Source organism: Prunus mume, linkage group LG1 (genome assembly GCF_029339155.1).
Source record: "Prunus mume cultivar Tortuosa linkage group LG1, ASM2933915v1, whole genome shotgun sequence".
Lineage (NCBI taxonomy): Eukaryota > Viridiplantae > Streptophyta > Magnoliopsida > Rosales > Rosaceae > Prunus > Prunus mume.
The window spans coordinates 31,711,963-31,729,507 of NC_142698.1; the positions used below are offsets into that span (position 1 = coordinate 31,711,963).

The 17,545-nt window shown below is 44.1% G+C and overlaps 1 long non-coding RNA gene across 1 annotated transcript; it reads left to right on the forward strand.

Moving 5' to 3' along the window:
- Window positions 1–6,211: 6,211 nt before the first annotated feature.
- Window positions 6,212–10,673, forward strand: LOC148921617 (uncharacterized). Its single transcript, XR_016121900.1, has 5 exons — window positions 6,212–6,662; window positions 7,768–7,817; window positions 7,930–8,003; window positions 8,636–8,788; window positions 8,921–10,673. It is a non-coding gene; the product is annotated as an uncharacterized LOC148921617 (long non-coding RNA).
- The last annotated feature ends 6,872 nt before the right edge of the window (window positions 10,674–17,545 follow it).

Sequence of the window (17,545 nt, forward strand, 5' to 3'; positions counted from 1 at the left end):
TTGAAAAAGTGTAGAAGAATATAGGAATTACAAAGGAATGAGATGAAGTTGTGAGATATGAATCAAAAACACTCCATTTATTGACTGGAGATGGCCTGCATGGCTGGAGATGGAAAAATTTAGCCATGCACTATTCTTTAAAAAATTAATATTTTGGGGGGCTAAATTTTTAGCCCTGGACTACATTTAGCCCTATGACTGGAGATGGCCTAAATGAACTCCACTCAAAGCTGCGTGAGCCTCCGCCTCAATAGCCGACGCTGCTAGTCTAGTTTTACAGCTGCCGCCCAAACATACAACATTTGAGTCCCGAACCACCACACCCAAACCTGCTACCTTCGAACCTTTCTCCCAAGAAGGATCAACATTTATTATAGTTTCTACTCCCTAAGTCCCAAAATTAAAACCTAGAAGTGCAAAAGATGATTTTGAGGTGGAAAATGTGAAGACTTGCGTATGCTTTTGCACCATTTGAACACAGGGCCGCTTGAGTGGATTTTGGTTTGTGCCTTGGCGCTCGAGAGGACATTGCGATTTTTAGTTTCTTTTTCCGTTTTGATGAGTTGTTAATGTTTATTTATTTATTTATTTTTTTCTATTCTTTTTGGGATTCCTTCCTATAATAGGTTTGAGGTTCAGCTATGATGCAGGAGCATAAGGTTGAATCAAGAGAGATATTTACCATTTAATTAGTTATTTCCTTATTTAGGTAGTATTATAATATCTTTTATTATTTATTTGTGATTTTTATAATTAGAAACAATTGGCTTGTAATTAATTTATTTTATAATTAATTAGTTTATTTTTAGACTAAGTAGTCTTGTAAAGCCTATAAATAAGGCATATGTAATAGTTGTAGGGTTTTTTTTTTTTTTTTTTATCACATGGGCGGCAACTCTTGACATCTAATTGGTGAGGTGTGCGGCAATTGATGATAAGCTGAACTCCAACCTTAGCTAATTATCCCTTAGAATCAACAGCTCATACTTGGAAAGCCAGCTCAAGCTTGATTGCATGTAAAATGATGCCAACACCAACTTCTAAAGCCACCTCCTACTTAACCAACATCCACCTCATGCTTCTTATATAAAATCTATACCATGGTGAAGTGTACTCGTGTAACTCCCAGGTAAAGCCAACATATAATACAATATAATTTATAATAAGATAGTTTTGTCCAATTCTATCACTCAACTTATAAATATCTATTTTAAAAAGTTGGAATAAACAAGTTGGTGCCACTAAAATTACAGCCAAAATTATATTTGGATGCCATTTACCTTTTTAGCTTTTTAAGCTTTTGAAAAAAAAAAAAAAAAGTGTTGCTTGACATTGTAAACCGCGTATCCTTCTCGTATAAGTAACTGGGGCTCTATCCGGGAGCTTGGACCCGTACTGGGCTTTCGAGTATGAACAGCCTCCGAAGGATGATCTGCGCACTTGAAACGATATCGAATTAAGGGTAAACTGGGGTTGATTCCAGCCTAACCCTCTCCGATGGTTAAGTCAGAAACTAACTTGTGTTTGAGAGAAAATGGACACAAGGATTTTACTACATAAAGAGTTATTACCTTTGTCTTGGTGTAGGTGAAGGGTATTTATAGGGAGAGGGGGATCAAGATATTTGTAGAGAATATATTTATCTCATGTTCTCCTCACCTCAGTTGCATTGAATGTTTTGCTTCTGATAACCACAAAGCTGGTCAGAGGTCAGGTGGTGAAGTGACAAGCTATTAAGGATGGGAGATGCAATAAATGATCTCTTTCCATCACTTATATGTTCACTCTGAGATTTAATGGATATGGCGACATCTGTTTGAGGATGGGACGCGCATTTAACCAGCCTTCGTACTCAACCAGGCTTTTAATGCAACTCTTTAAGATATGGTGATACAATGGTCGAGTCGGTCTGTGAACACCCGACCACTAGTCTCATTCTGATCTGTCACATTCTTCTCAAAGGGTTCGTTGTCGATTACTAGGTACACAAGCTGTCTTTCAAGGGGCTCAGCTCACAGTGATAGTATGAGCTATCAACAGTAGCCCCCCAACTCCTTAACTCAAGGAGCCGACCTTGGGTGGGGAGTTGTTTGATTTCCCTCTTTTTATTGTGAGCTAAGCCCTTCGTGATATTTTCAGCTAGGGTCGGTGGATGCAGCTCCCCAAATCCGCAGCCGAGTAGGCTCATTGGAATACCAATTTATGATGGCGCCAGTTTTTAAAATATGAGGCACTTGAGTAGATGTGACATGGCCCAAGGGGGATGGCCAAACAGAGAAGCATTTAATGGTCCCTGACATCGAAGGGTCGCGTTGATACATTTCCGTCCCTTCAATTGATAGCCTGTGTGACGTGGCCACGTGTAAGCATCATAGCTGATGTGAGCACAAGATGGACAGTGGAGATGATCGGGTGGTCGATATAAATGGAAGATAAGGCAGTCGTGTGTTCCATTTGGTCTCCATTGCTGCCGGTGTGAGAGCTTGAAAAAATGCTCCGATCAATTGTATACCAGGACGCTTGTGTAGACGAAGGAAGGCGGAGGAATCGTGCTGGTAAGATGTTTTATTCTGTTTTCTAATTTGTTTCTTGTATTTCCATCCTCTTCCTTCTTTCTTTCCCAAAATCCCATGCATTATTTTTTGTTTTTCTGGGTTTGGTGTGTCTGGGTTCATCCATTTTGCTTGGTTTAGTATGATTTGATGCTTAGATTCCGTCCCTACCTATCTTTAGTTGTGTTTGAAGTGTGAGAAGCAGTAGAAAGGATGTCGAGCTGATCAGACCTATCTAACTAGCAAGAAACCCCGAGCAGCAGGTCGGCGTTTAGAGATGATAGGGAAGATGAGGAAGTGGTAGAACAGATGTTCGAAGCAGCCGACCAGATGGGTGAGGATATGCCTGTTGGGCTAGGTGGGAACTTTGAGTACCGAGAGGTTGCTGAAGAAGGGGGTGAGGAGGTGTCGAGAAAGGGAAGGGATGTGGCAAGAGCGGGCTTGGGTGAGTCAGAAGGAAGAGACATGAGCACAGACGAGGTTGAAGAAGGATGGTCAGCGAATAAGCATCCGAGCACAATGACTTAACAAAAACTTGAATGGTTGAGAGATGAGTATGCCATTCTGAGCGTGTAAAGTGAGAGCCCCATAGAGAACGAGCCGAGCACATAGCCCTTAGGTTGGGTAACCTTATGTGCTGATATGCTCAAGCAAGGTGTACGGTTGCCATTATCATCGTTTCTCTAAGAGTGGATGGCTCGGCTCGGTGTGGCCCGTATCAAATGAATAAACCGCTACCTCGAACGATGGGAAGATGATTGAAAGCAACGCATCGTCCCAAAAGACGTGGAAACCACACTGGTTCTATGCATCGAGGCGAGCGAGGCGACGAAAAATCTGAGGCGGTTTAGAATGCCAGGTCCGATTGTAGTGCCAAGTCCTTTGAAGTCCTGTATTCCCTTGTTGTGTTTATGTTCGTCGGGTCCTGTGTCTCTAGAGTTTTTGTTTTTGTTTTTGGGTGATGGGGGCCCTGTGGCAGATTGGAAAAGAGTTTAACATATGGTTTATCCGAAGTGGAGTTGGAGCGAGCCGATCTGCCAAGCGAAATAGGTGGACCAAGTGCTTGCATTACCGAGCATGGAGAGGGCAGTGGACATACTGCTGGCAAGTGAAGGTGTAAGCGGTTTAGTAGGTAGGTTCACTCAGCTCGCCTGTTAGGGTTTATTTATTTATTTATTTATTTATTTTTATTTTTAATAAATGATTGTGATGCAATAATTGCCATAACACCACTGCTCCCGTAGTGATGAGGCCAAATCGGAATTACTCGAGCATGCATGCGAAATTGATGAAGATGGCCAAGAGCCATCGAGCGAGTCGGCTAGTGGGTCGCAATAGCCCCGTGGTCCACCCCACATGTCGTGGCTCGGAGCTAGGCAACCAGCATAAGCGCAATCGGTGGCGCTACCCGGGTAGGGCATAAAAGCGAGCCGAGGAGCCACTAGTAAGGGATGTTGGGAAAAGACGAGTAGAAGAAGAGCCGAGGCGGGACGCAGGCAAGAGGCTAATAATTGCATTGGTCCTCGAGGTGAGAGAGCAAGTGTAGACCCGGTAGCTGGCGGTGGAGCCCTAGGTAGATGCGAAACTAGTGCTCATTTCGTACAGAAGGCCATCAAGAGAATCTGAAGGTAGAGGTCATGGAGGGCCTGTTCACCGAGGAGATGGGGTACAACGGGATGATGATGACAGCATTGGAGGACCAGATGAAGGTAATATGTTTTGACCAGGTTGTGTGTACGCTTCTTTGAATGTAGTCGTTTCTATTGTGAGGAGGATTGTCGTTGCAGGCTACTTGAACGTGGCGTCGCACCGCGAATTTGACCACGGAAAAAGATGAGCAAGTCACTCTTCTTTGGTGGCGAGGACCATTGGCGAAAAAGCCAAGGTGGAAGATGAGTTGTTGCTCTACAGAGTCGGCTAGAGGCAGGGATGAGGAAGAATGCCGAGCTACGATCGGCAATGAATAAAGTAGCCAAGGAGAAGCGAATCGTGAGTGTGAACTTGTTGGCGGCAAAGGCCTAGCTGAGTGAATCGAAGTAGAAGGCCGAGGCATTTGCAGCCGAACTGCAAACGTGCTATAACGATGCGGTGAATGACTACCTCGGCTCGCGGAGTACCAAGAGAAGCTGAACGGTCATAGGGTCGAAGGATACTTCGATATGATTGAAAAAGTTGGGGAGAAATATCCCTCCCTGGACTGGAGCTTATTGGATGAGGAAGCAGAGGAGGTCGGCGTAGAGCAAGGTGAGCATGGAGAAATTAAAGTGGTGGCAGACTGGATACCAAGGCGGCAAATCAGGGGGCCGAAACAGTAGCCCAAGGAGGTGATCTTGTTGAACCGATGAGCTGTTGCCAAATTGACCCCACCGACCAAGGCGGCAGGAACTACATCGGAAGAAGCAAGAGAATACTAGAGTAGATGCCCCATTTCTATTTTTGTAAGACTCGTAAAGTATTTTGGAACCACTGAGACGGGCCGCTGGTCGGCTCGATGAATGTGAACGTGCTTTGCGTTTTTGTATAATTAAGTCTTGATTTGGCACTGAATTTGATTGTGGTTGTGTTGTTTATTTGTTTGCAAATTGGATTTGATGAACATGCATGTGCAAAATTTGTGTGAGCAGAGCCGACCAAAGGCCTTTCTTAACAATACAGCAAAAAACAACGATAGCTAAAGGTGCAGTGATTAAAGACTTAGAGACACGAACGAGAATAAACAAGGAAAAGAAAAGTTCATAAGTACAAAAGGTAGAATTACACATGTGCGTAAGCCGAGTGTAGGGGGCTTTTTCTTCCGGCAGCTAAAACGGGCTGAGTTGCCGTAAAGGGTAGATTGATGAAATTGTCCCCCTTTGTCTGAGTTCGAAAATCAAGCCCCAAAAATGGTTCGAATGGGCAGTAGAGCCTTAGGAAGCATCTTGGTTACCTTCACCAACCAAAATAACAGCAGTTTACAGATGATTTCTTGATGCTTACAGATAAATTTTCTAGCTTGGCATAAGAGGGTTGTGGCATGGAAGCAAAATCAGCATGAGTTTAGCACCAAAGAGGTAAATATGGCTTCCTAGGGAGAAATGAGAGTGTTTAAGGTGAGGAAGAAGAGGTTTGCAGGCTGATTTGGCTAAGAAGAGAGAAAGAAAGAACAATGTTCTTTTAGCGGCTTGACAAAGCTTTTGACATATATGAAAGTGGTCTGCCAGAAGAGGAAAATGGATAAGGGTGAATAGTGCACGAAATTGCCGGGTTTTTTTTGCAGGTAAGAGAGAAAGCTTGCTCTCTAAATCTGAGTTCTGATGATGGGTAGGAAATGCCTTTTTTTATAGGCGCTTGAAGCTATCATTTTCCAAGAAAACCTAATGGTTTCTATTTGATTTGGCCAAGTCTTTCCCTTCCTTTCTCGCCTCATCTCTTCAATCATCATATTTTGGTGAAACCCACTCTGAACGGTTGAGTTGAATCAAGATATAGCTTGGCGTGATGAACTTGGGGTATCTTTTCATTGCAATTGGGACAATTTGGCATTATATGGTGATAGCATGGCTTTTTCTCTGTGCTTTCAGCAGCTAGAACTGCCAAGTTCTAACATTCTCATTTTTATGATGACTGTCTTGCTTGAAAAGCTTGATATGTGATATCTAGTTTGGTTTGCTTGAAATGATTGCATCAAGTGAAATGCTTGAGTTGCATGGTTTGTGTGGATTGATTCACAAATGCTCGTATTGATGCATGGTGGGTTGAAGAAGAGATGCGGGCTTCAGAGCTCATAAGAGAGCTGGGGCCGTTATCCTCTTGACTGGCTTGGCCTTCATGTGGGCAAAATTGTGTTGCCTCTTCCTTTTGAATTTTTTATTTGCAAGTAGCTGCTCTTTTTTCCTTTCATTTGGCATGGCATACTTTATTTTCTCATTCTCCTCCTTCTTCTTCAAGACCCAAACCCGTGGGTATTGTGCATCAGTACATAAGTCATATTTCGGAAACTCGGATTAGAAAACTCCCTTGATGAAAGTTGTTCATCTGCTCGAGTACTATAGCCTGTAAAATTTGTAGAATTTGTAGAATTTTTCTGATACCTTAAAGCTGGTTTGCAACTTCTGCATTCATCCATGGCTGGTGAGTTTTTGCAGATTTTGCTTCTGCATGTGTCTTTAACTTATGATGCTCGGATGATTGCGCTTGCTTCACAAAACTTGCTCAAAATTATGTTGTTTATAACATATCCAAAATTGAGGATCATCCACCCATTCTAGTGCTCTCTGCCTCCATTTTTCTTAAGCATGTTCATGAGTTGATGTTGATGCCTTTGTTGCATGCTTGTCTTGAATGCTTGAGTTCCTCTGTATTTCCCAGCATTTGTGAACTATAAATCGAATTCTAAGGTTGAGCTTTTGGTTTAGGATTCTAGCTTAGTGATAAACAAGAGTCATGCAAGCTCACTTGGGTACGCATGCCAAGTGTTTGTCAAAATATCTCAAAGTAGCTTGCTGGCTGTTTTTTGAACTTTTGAAATGTTTTTTTCCGAATCTGAGTTGGAGCTTTTGAGACATAAAAATGGACTTCTCAATGGTTATGTTGGAATTGGTCTTGCGTCACTTGAAGAAAAAATGAATTTTCGGTGGAATTTCAAAGTAAGGGTTAAGCTGCTGGAGCTGTGCAGTTTCTGCTGCATGGGCTGTTTTAGGAATCTGTTTGACATGCTTCCCTAGCTCGAAATGCAACGAAAATTTGGAAAAATGAAGCTTGATATGTCTAGTTCTAATCTGGAAAGTCTGGGATTTGTTGATTGTAAGCTTGATTTATAGTGATTTTCTAAAGGTGGGATGTTCTAGATAGGATGGTTGGAAAGCTTGTGCATAAGCTTTGCTTGGCATGTTGCTTTTGCTTGGGAATTTAGCATGTCCTTTCTGTTGGCCTTGAGTGCTGATCTGAGTATTGCTAGAGCATGTTCTTGAGCAATATTGTCGTGAGAGCATGATGTTGAAAGTTATTGTCGTAAGAGCATGAGTTCTTCAATTTGCTTGAAATGCCCGAATTGCTTGGAATGCTTGAATGAAATGAAATTTCTTGGCATGTGGATGGTATCACACCCCATGAATTTTGTTAAATGCTTGATAGATGAGTTTGCTTGCACTTTGAGAAAATTTATGCTTCCGACGCCTCCGTTTGTGTATGAGACCTTTCCGGCGTCTGATTTTGGCTAACGTATTCTCTTGTTTAGAAGCTCCAAAGCATGAAAAAGCATGAGAAGTCTAATTTTCTAGCATGAAAGTGAGTTTTGGTCTCTTGCAACTTGTCTTTGGAAAAAATTATGCTTCCAATACCCCTTTTTCGTTTACGAGTTCCTTCTGATCGCCAATGTACTCCCTTGTTTCTTTTTCAGGCTTGATTGAGAGGTTCCAAAGCACGAGGAATGTCATCTTCTTACTGATTTGCTAAGAACTTGATAGAACAAAGGTGAGTTTTTCATCTTGACTTGCAATATGAAGGCTTATGAAAGATTTGAATTGCTTGATCGGAGGGACTGTGGGTGAGAAAGAGAACAAGCTAGTTGTTGAGGTTGTTTTGAGTTTTCTTCTAAAGCTCTGATGAGTTTGTTGAACTGTTGCTGTGGGAGAATGGATGAATGTAGGAAAATATGCTTCCAGCACCTCTATTTTATTTTCACGAGTACCTCTCCAGTGTCTGTATCTTTTTTTCGACTTGATTTATAGGTTCCAAAGCATGAGAAAAACAAGCTAGTCGTTGAGGCTGCTTTGAGTGTTCTTTTAGAGGTGCAATGAGGTTGTTTAATTGTTGTAAGGATGGATTGAAATCGGGCAGGGGTTAAGAAGGTTTGAAAAAAAAATATTGTAAATGATGGAAACAATGATGAATGAATGTATATAGCTTGGACTTGGTTGAAGATGTGAATAATATTGAATCACACATCTCTTGGAACTGAGGTATAGCTTAGTTTAGCATGAGAAACTTTGAAGTGCTTGTGCTTGACCCTTTTTTTTTTCAATTGGCAGGAAGCCCCCTAGTCATTTGGAACTGAATTTTGACTCCTCTTGTTTTGTTTTGTTTTGTTTTGTTTTTTTTAACAGATTTTCTTAGCACGAAGCCCCCAAGTATTTTGGAGTTTGCATGTGTAGTTCGCTTCAATGGCATGAATGATGGATTTGCTTAAGGCCCCAGCCCTTGTACAAGACTTGGTTTTGCTTGAGAATGGAGATCTAAGACATAAGCAAAAGGCACATGTCAGTAACTCTTATTATGCTTGTTTTGCAAAGTAGATAGCCAACAAAAGAAAAGAAAAAAAACAAGAAAGAAGAAATGTTCTTATCTCTTTATTTTCTCTGGTTTATTGATTTTGGTCTTCTTCTTCGAAGGCGTTGGTGAAGATAATGGCCTGATCCCCAGCAGAGTCGCCAATTTATATAGGGGCTTTTTCTTCCGGTAGCTAAACGGGTGGGCTGCCGTAAAGCGCAGATTGATGAAATTGTCCCCCTTTGTCTGAGTTCGAAAATCAAGCCCCAAAAATGCTTCGAAAGGGTAGTAGAGCCTTAGGAAGCATCTTGGTTACCTTCACCAACCAAAACAACAGTAGTTTACAGATGATTTCTTGATGCTTACAGATAAATTTTCTAGCTTGACATGAAAGGCTTGTGGCATGGAAGCAAAATTAGCATGAGTTTAGCACCAAAGAGGAAAATATGGCTTCTTAGGGAGAAAGGGGAGTGTTTAAGGTGAGGAAGAAGAGGTTTCAAGGCTGATTTGGCTGAGAAGAGAGAAAGAAAGAACAATGTTCTTCCGGCAGCTTGACAAAGCTTCTGACGATATGAAAGTGGTCTGCCAGAAGAGGAAAATGGAGAAGAATGGTGAATAGTGCACGAAATTGTTGGGTTTTTTGTAGGTAAGAGAGAAAGCTTGCTATCTAAATCTGAGTTCTGATGATGGGTAGGAAATGCCTTTTTTTATAGGCGCTGGAAGCTATCATTTTCCAAAACAACCTAATGGTTTCTATTTGATTTGGCCAAGTATTTCCTTTCCTTTCTCCCCTCATCTCTTCAATCATCATATTTTGGTGAAACCCACTCTGCCCTTTTGCACAAAATCAGAGATTTTTGGGTGCTCAAGGCCCTTTCATGCAGCTGTCTTAGTGGAGAACTTATATTTTCAACCATCTTTTTTCCTTCTTTTCTTCTTCTTCCAAAGCTAGGTATGATGAGGGAAAGAAATGAGTATGGACACTGGTTTGAATGGTGTTTTGCTCAAGTATCCCTTGGTTTTTGGATGTTTTTTGCTTGAAACTTGTTCCCTCCAATGTGTTGAAGATTCCAGCAGCCTGCAGATGTGAGTGGCCTTTGGCTTTTGTCATGGTTTTGTCTCCAACCATGTGCTGGAGATTTTCAGATATTTTGTTAGTCAATTGGACTATTTTTGTTGAGGTGTTGGGCTAATTTGGTTAAGCTAATGGGTTATTTCCTCTTTTGTGCTCACCCATATGTTTGGGCCTAAGAAATAGACTTGAGTCCCGAGGCTCCTAAGTAACGTAAGACTTCCATTTTGTCGGCCCATCAATGGGCCTCATGTTGATTTATTACCATTCATACCACAACCTACTCAAGCAAGCCTCGGGTATTTGAGTGGCTTGGGGCCCACTTAAGCTTGTGGCGTGATTAGGTGCGGAATATTAATTCCATGCTTGGCGTGGCATGTCGCTTGGCGTGGCATGTGTGCAAGCGCATATGATGAACTTTCGCGTGCCCAAATAAGGTTTCTTCTCGATAAGGTATCGCATTGGGCCGAGAATTTATTTGGGCCGAAGAGTGGATTTTTTAGGCCTCAACACCGAGCAAACGACTAGCTTGGGTAGCCCAATGCTATGCTCGGGCTTGGAGAAAAACATAGTATATGGAGAGACAAAAATAGTTTGTCTATGAGAGATTACACCGGGTGAACTAAAGATAGTACTTCCTTAGGTGTTCGGCGTTCCATGGATGGGGCAACTGTTTGCCATTTAGGTGTTCGAGCTGATATGTTACAGGTCAGGCGATATTATGAACTCGGTACAGGCCCTCCTAATTAGTTCTTAGAGTACCAGCGGCTCTATCTTTGGTTCCAATGAGCACCCGGCGAAGAACCAAGTCGCCAGGCGGTGAAAGCTACTGCTGGCGAACATGCTAGTCGTAATACCGAGCAGCCCATTGTTGATACATAGCGAGATGGAAAGCTGCTTGAAGACGGTGTTCCTCGAGCAAATCCATGCTGAGGCAAAGTTGTTCCGTATTTTTCTCTGATGTGTAGTGGGTGACCCGGTGTGTGGGAATGCCGACCTCAATAGGAATCACTACTTCGGTACCGAAGGCTAGGGAATACGGAGAACCTCTGGTAGGAGTTTCGACTAGACTCCCTTCTTAGCCCCTAAATTTTTCTTGAGCGTTCGTTTGAGGAGTTTGTTCACGGCTTCAACCTGGCTGTTTGCTTGTGGGTGCGCTGGGAAGAGAAACGAAGATTGATTTTGAGATCGTGAGCGAAGCGTGAAATTTTTGCGATCAGCGCTTGCCATTATCCGTGATGAGATTGTGAGGATATCAAAATGGCAGACGATATTTTTCCAAATGAAGCTCTGCACCTTTGCGGCCGTAATAGTCGCCAATTGTTCTGCCTCGGCCCATTTAGTGAAGTAATCAACAGCGACGCCTTTGCATAAGTAGTTTGCCATTTCCCTTTAGGCATAGGGCCGATCAAATCCAATCCCCATTGTGCGAATGGCAAAGGTCTAGTCATTGTGGTAAGGCGCTCAGGTGGTTGATGAGGTATGTTTGCGAATATTTGGCAAGGGCGGCAAGATGTGGCAAGACGCTTGGTGTCGGCGTTTATGGTAGGCCAAAAATACCCTTTGCGAATCACCTTGTGTGCCATGGACTGGGCCGCAGTATGGTCACCACAAATGCCTTCGTGGATTTCTTGGAGAGCCTCAATGCCCTTCTCGGGAGTAACGCAAAGTAGGAGGGGCAATGAGTGACCCCGTTGTATAACTTATGGTTGATAATAGTATAGCGCGTAACTCAGGTTTAGATCCTCCTAGCCTGGACCTTGTCCAGGAAGAGCGCCGATGGTGAGGAAGGCCGGACGGGGTTATCAAGTGGGTGCCTCGTCGATGACCATGCTGGTGTAAGCTGGTAAGTTAATGCTTTTTTGAGCGAGATGTTCGATGGGGATGTCTTTGGTGAGCGTGGTATCGATAGCCGAGGCGAGAGGCGAGTAAGTCGGCCCCCAATTCCTTTGCTAGGCGCGGAAGTGAGAGAGGAGTTCCTTGACCTTCTGAACATAGGCGGTGAGATGCGGCTCTCGAGCTTGATACTCATTGGTGACTTGATTAACCACGAGTTGGGAGTCACTATGAACGTGAATAGAGGCAGCCCCCAATTCCTTTGCTAGGCGCAGGCTGGCAATGAGTGCCTCGTGCTCGGCCTCGTTATTTGATGCACAGGCGAAATCGGTGCGTATTCCACCGGGATGCGGGGATATGAAAACCAGGCCAGCGCCACAACCTTATAAATTGGAAGCACCGTCGACAAACAAGGTCCATTGTGGCCCTGTCGGGTCTGTGGTCTGGTCGCTGTCCGTAGGGGTGACATTTTAGACCGAAAAACCACAAAAACCAACCGACTATTTATCGCAATAAAATCGCGATCGCGGTAAACCGAACAGCATTTGCGGTATGAAGAATCGAACCGCAATTGCGGTTGTGGTTACGGTATTTGATTTTCAAAAATTGCGGTTACCGCAAACCGCAAAGTATAGCCAATTTATGTTGTTTTATTTGATCTTCTTATAATAAGATGTACTAAACTATGTTGTTTTATTTGTAGATAGCTTTGGTACTCAAACAACACAACAGTGTTCTTCAAATCCACTCACCACCAACACTTGAGTTTGTAACATTGGTGCATTGCATTTTTCTTTTAGTTTGTAACTTTAATTAACTTTGAATTGGATTTTTCTTTTTAGTTGTAACTTTAATTCATTTTGCTTTGCATTTTCTTTTTGGTTTGTAACTTTAAAGGATTTGGAATTGGAATGCTTGAGAAGTTTAACTTTAATTGGAATGCTCGTAATTGTAACTTTAATTTTCTTTAGGTTGTGAATGCTTGAGAAGTTGAGGAGATTGTGAATTTATATATGCTTGAGAAGTTGAGGTTGTGTATTTATTTATTTAGGTTGTGAATTTATATTTTTGTGAATGCTTGAGAACTTGCGGTTTTAAACCGCTAATTCTTGGTAACCGACCACGGTTTGCGGTTTCAAAAATCACCATACCGCAAATAGTCGATCGGTTTGCGGTTTGGGCAAAAATTCACGGTTACCGAACCGCAACCACCCCTAGCTGTCCGCGTCAGGTTATGCTGAGGTCGGAGCTAGCTCTAATGGCCCTGGCATGTTGGTGTTGTGGGTTGGTGTGGTGAATTCTGAAATGAAGTCGGTGATGGCCTGCACCTTCATGGCTATGCGCGGCTGGTAAGTAATATCAAATTCTCCTAGTTCTACCGACCACTTGATAAGGCGTCCTGAGGTCTCGGGTTTTCTCGGGACCAAGTTGAGTGGCTGATCGTAAGGACGAGGATGGAATGGGATTGAAAATAGGGGCGTAGCCTCCGAGCCGTGGTGATCAGGGCGAGGGCTAACTTCTCGATCAGCAGATATCGTGTTTTTGTATCAATCAATGCCTTGCTCACACAGTAGACTGGGTGCTTGGGTTTTGTTTAGGTCTCGAGTGAGCACCGAGTTGACAGCCGAGGAGGAGACGGAGAGATACAAAGACAAGACGTCCCCAACTCCGGGTTTGGATAGTATGAGGGCTTAGCCCATGTGTATTTTAAATTTTTGAATGCCAAAGCACAATCGGGTGTCCAATCGACGACATTCTTATTGTCTTTAAGTGATTTGAAGAAGGGGAGACATCAGTCAGTAGCCTTGGAGATGAACCGGTTTAATGTCTGCTACTCGTCCATTAGGCTTTGGACCTCCTTCCGAGTCTTGGGCTAAGACATTGGATGAAGGCACTGGACATTATGCAGGTTCGCCGATATCTCCATGGCTGACTAAAAACCCTAGAAATTTCCCCGAGCCGACCCCAAACACACATTTGGCAGGATTCAACTTCATGTCATAGCTCCGTAAGATTGCGAAAGTGACCGCGAGGTCAGCGATGTACTGGTCAACATGGACACTTTTAACCAACATATTGTCCACGTAGACTTCCATGCTCTTGCCAGTCTAGTCGGCAAACATGTGATTAACCAATCATTAATAAGTAGGCCCCGCGTTCTTGAGGCTAAATAGCATGACCTGATAGCAGTATGTGCTGTGATGGGTGATAAACAAAGTGATTTCCTGGTCAGCTTGGTGCATGCGGATCTGGTTATATCCCGAGTAGGCATCCATAAAGCTTAGGAGCTTGTGCCCCGCGGTGGCATCAACTAGTTGGTCAATTCTTGGTCAGGGGAAGCTATCTTTGGGACACGCCTTGTTGAGATTGGTGAAATCAACACACATCCGCCACTTGTCCTTTGTTTTCCAAACCATGACCACATTGGACAACCAACTAGGGTAATCCACCGGTCGAATGAAGTTGTTTTTTTTGTAACTTGTCTACTTCTTTCATGGTGGCGTACTGACAACGTCGTATGCCCGATGCTTCGCGGACCGGCCGGGACTGCGGATCGATGCTGAGGCGGTGGGTGATTATGTCGAGGCTAATTCCGTGCATATCCTCATGAGACCAGGCGAAGATGTCAGTGTTCTCCGTCAGGAATCTAACTAGTTGCTGCCGAACAATTGGCGTGAGCTAGGCCCTGATCCAGAGAAGCCGATCCAAGTGGTTGAGAAAAGGTGCTATGAGCTCGAGGTCTTCGACGGACTGTGGGTTAACGGGACTGATCTCTCTCTTGGGTCAACAATAGCCGAAGAGGGGGCCAAGGTATCAGCTACACAAGTTTCTACACCAAATGCCTCGTAGGTTAGCTTGGTTTTGAATTTAACCGAGGAGGCATAGCATGTCCGAGCCGACTCTTAGTCACCCCTGACGTTACCAACCCCACGAGGTGTAGGAAACTTGATTAGTAATGCCCTCATGTTGATTGATAAATTTAAGTCACCGATGGCGGGGCGACTGAGAATGACATTGTATGAAGAAAGGCACTCGACGATGATGAAATCCATTGTAATCTTGGTGCGCTGCAGTACGTCCTCATATCTGGTCGAGGCATGTGGCCAGGGGTTGCACATGCCCCGCTGAAGGTAATGAGTATAGGGCAATGTCGGTCGAGGAGATTCTCACCGACCCCCGATTGTCTAAAGGCGCCAAAAAATGATGTTGACAAAGCGCCTCGCCGAAAAAAATGGGCGATCTGCGGTGATGACCGGGGTCGTGGTGGGGAAAGTGAGACCCGTAGTATCGCTGTGAGAGAATGTATATTGGTTCGAGTTCCAACGCTGGTCGGGTGGGCGAGTTTTCAGTATCCATTGCCATGATCTTGACAGGCTCGTCTTTGGTAAGCCTTTGCGTATCTTTTTATGGCTCTGTTGGAATTGCCATCGTAGGTCCCCCCAATATGGTGGATATGTACACTCGGGATACTCCCGGTTTGTCGTCGATCTTGGTTCGTGCATGTGTGTCTATGGGTGCTGCGTTTCCCGTAACATATTCTTTTAATTTTTCCTGCCTTATCAGCGCTTCTATCTCTTCCTTCAATTGGTAGCAGCCATCTGTGTGGTGACCATAGTCGCGGTGGTACTTGCAATACTTGCCTTCATCCCTCCTTCCTCGGTAAGGAAATCTTGCCCTTTTCGGGTTAAGGAGCTCACCGGCTATTACTGCAAATATTTCACCCTTTTTATTTATTCAATGGGGTATAATTTGTGTACTGATTATGCTTCTCAGGTCTGGTATCGCCCTTCCGAGCCGAGGACCCTAGCTCTCCCTTCCTTCTTTTCGCTGACCGATCGTTGGCATAGTCGTTGGGCCTCTTATCCCTGGGCTGGTATGCCGCGTAGGTCTCTGGGACCGACCCTGCTGTGGCCTTTCTAGCCGTGTTCAATTGCTCGGCTTGGGAATAGCTCGTAGCCTCGCAGAGGAGGTCTTTATATGTCTCCGGCAGGTTCCTAGTAAGGGAAAAATAGAAATCTCCTCCTTGAAGCCCTCCCATCGCAGTGCGTTGTGTGCCGTGGCCTCATCGCACCCTTCGCAGCGTGCGTATTCGTTATTGAATCGAGTGATGTAGTCTCTAAGCTTTTCGTCGAGTCGTTGTTTGACCATTGATAAGTCATTTGCAGAGTAGAGCCGATATGAAATGATCATATATCTTTCCAAGAAGACTTTCCTGAGCTCGACGAAAGAGCTAATGGACTATGGGGCGAGCCTCTTGAACCAACTCGTGGCCGGGCCCTTAAGAGTTGTCGGGAACAGGCGGCACTTGGTTGCTTTGTTTGCCCCACGTCCTTCCATGGTGTAGCGGAAATTATCCAGATGATCATATAGGTTGGTCATCCCGTCGTACAAAGGAATTTTCGGAGCTTTCGAATCCCCTACAACCCTTGCCTTGAGCAGGTCCAGGTGTATGGTAAGGGAATTTCCTCCTCGGTGAACTCGGGTCCCCTGGGCATTTTGGATTTCTTGACTTGCCCGAGTCGATCCACACACTTCTCGGCTTGCCCATGACCGGGTTCCGAGTTTGGAGGTGAGGTGTCAACTTCTTCCTTGGCCTCATCCGAGCCGACTGATTTTCCCTTTGCGAAGGTTCTCCACTAAGCATTCACGGTGTCCCCGCCACTTGTGCTTTTTTTCCTTTAGGATGTTTCTAGCGTCGGCCACGTTCATACAGTGTTTCAGCCGCTTTTGAAGAGGATGAGTCTCCGTCGGTGTCCCTGGTGCCGGTTGGTTCGGGCACCTCTGCGTGCGTACTGATCTACTAGCTCAATGTGAATCTCCTGCAGTATTCATTTTGTGCACGGAGGCTATTGCTAAGGTTATGTACATCTTTTACACCTTCGAATCCGCTCATCTTTTCCTCCAGGCCTCTTAGACGACCGATCTTAGCTTATCTCTTCGTCTCTGGGCATTTCTCCCACCGTGCTCGTGGAGGCCTTCTTTCCGAGATGTTGGTTTCTTAACATAGTTTGGTTTCGTTTGCGTCAGTGCTCGGATGGGTGAGGGGATGTAGCTTATGTTCGCAAATAAAGTCTAATTCCCACAAGACGCCAAAATGTATACCGCGTGTCCTTCTCGTATAAGGGGCTCTATCCGGGAGCTTGGACCCGTCTTGGGCTTTCGAGTATGAGCGACCTCGAAGGATGATCTGCGCGCTTGAAACGATATCAGAATTAAGGGTAAACTGGGGTTGATTCTAGCCTAACCCTCTCCGATGGTTAAGTCAGAAACTAACTTGTGTTTGAGAGAAAATGGATACAAGGCTTTTACTACATGAAGAGGTATTACCTTTGTCTTGGTGTAGGTGAAGGGTATTTATAGGGAAAGGGGAATCAAGATATTTGTAGAGAAGATATTTATCTCATGTTCCCCTCACCTCAGTTGCATTGAATGTTCTGCTTCTAATCACCACAAAGCTGGTCAGAGGTCAGGTGGTGAAGTGACAAGCTATCAAGGATGCGAGATGCAATAAATGATCTTTTTCCATCACTTATATGTTCACTCTGAGATTTAATGGATATTGCGACATCTGTTTGAGGATGGGACGCACATAACCAGGCTTTTAATGCATCTTTTTAATCTATGGTGATACAGTGGTCGAGGCGGTCTGTGAACACCCGACCACTAGTCTCATTCTAATCTGTCACATTCTTCTCGAGGATTCTTTGTCGGTTACTCGGTACACAAGCTGTCTTTTGAGGGGCTCGGCTCACAGTGATAGTATGAGCTATCAACAAACATAGTTATTATGACTTATTCATTTTTCATGAACCTTACCAGATATGCTTAAAAACCTAAC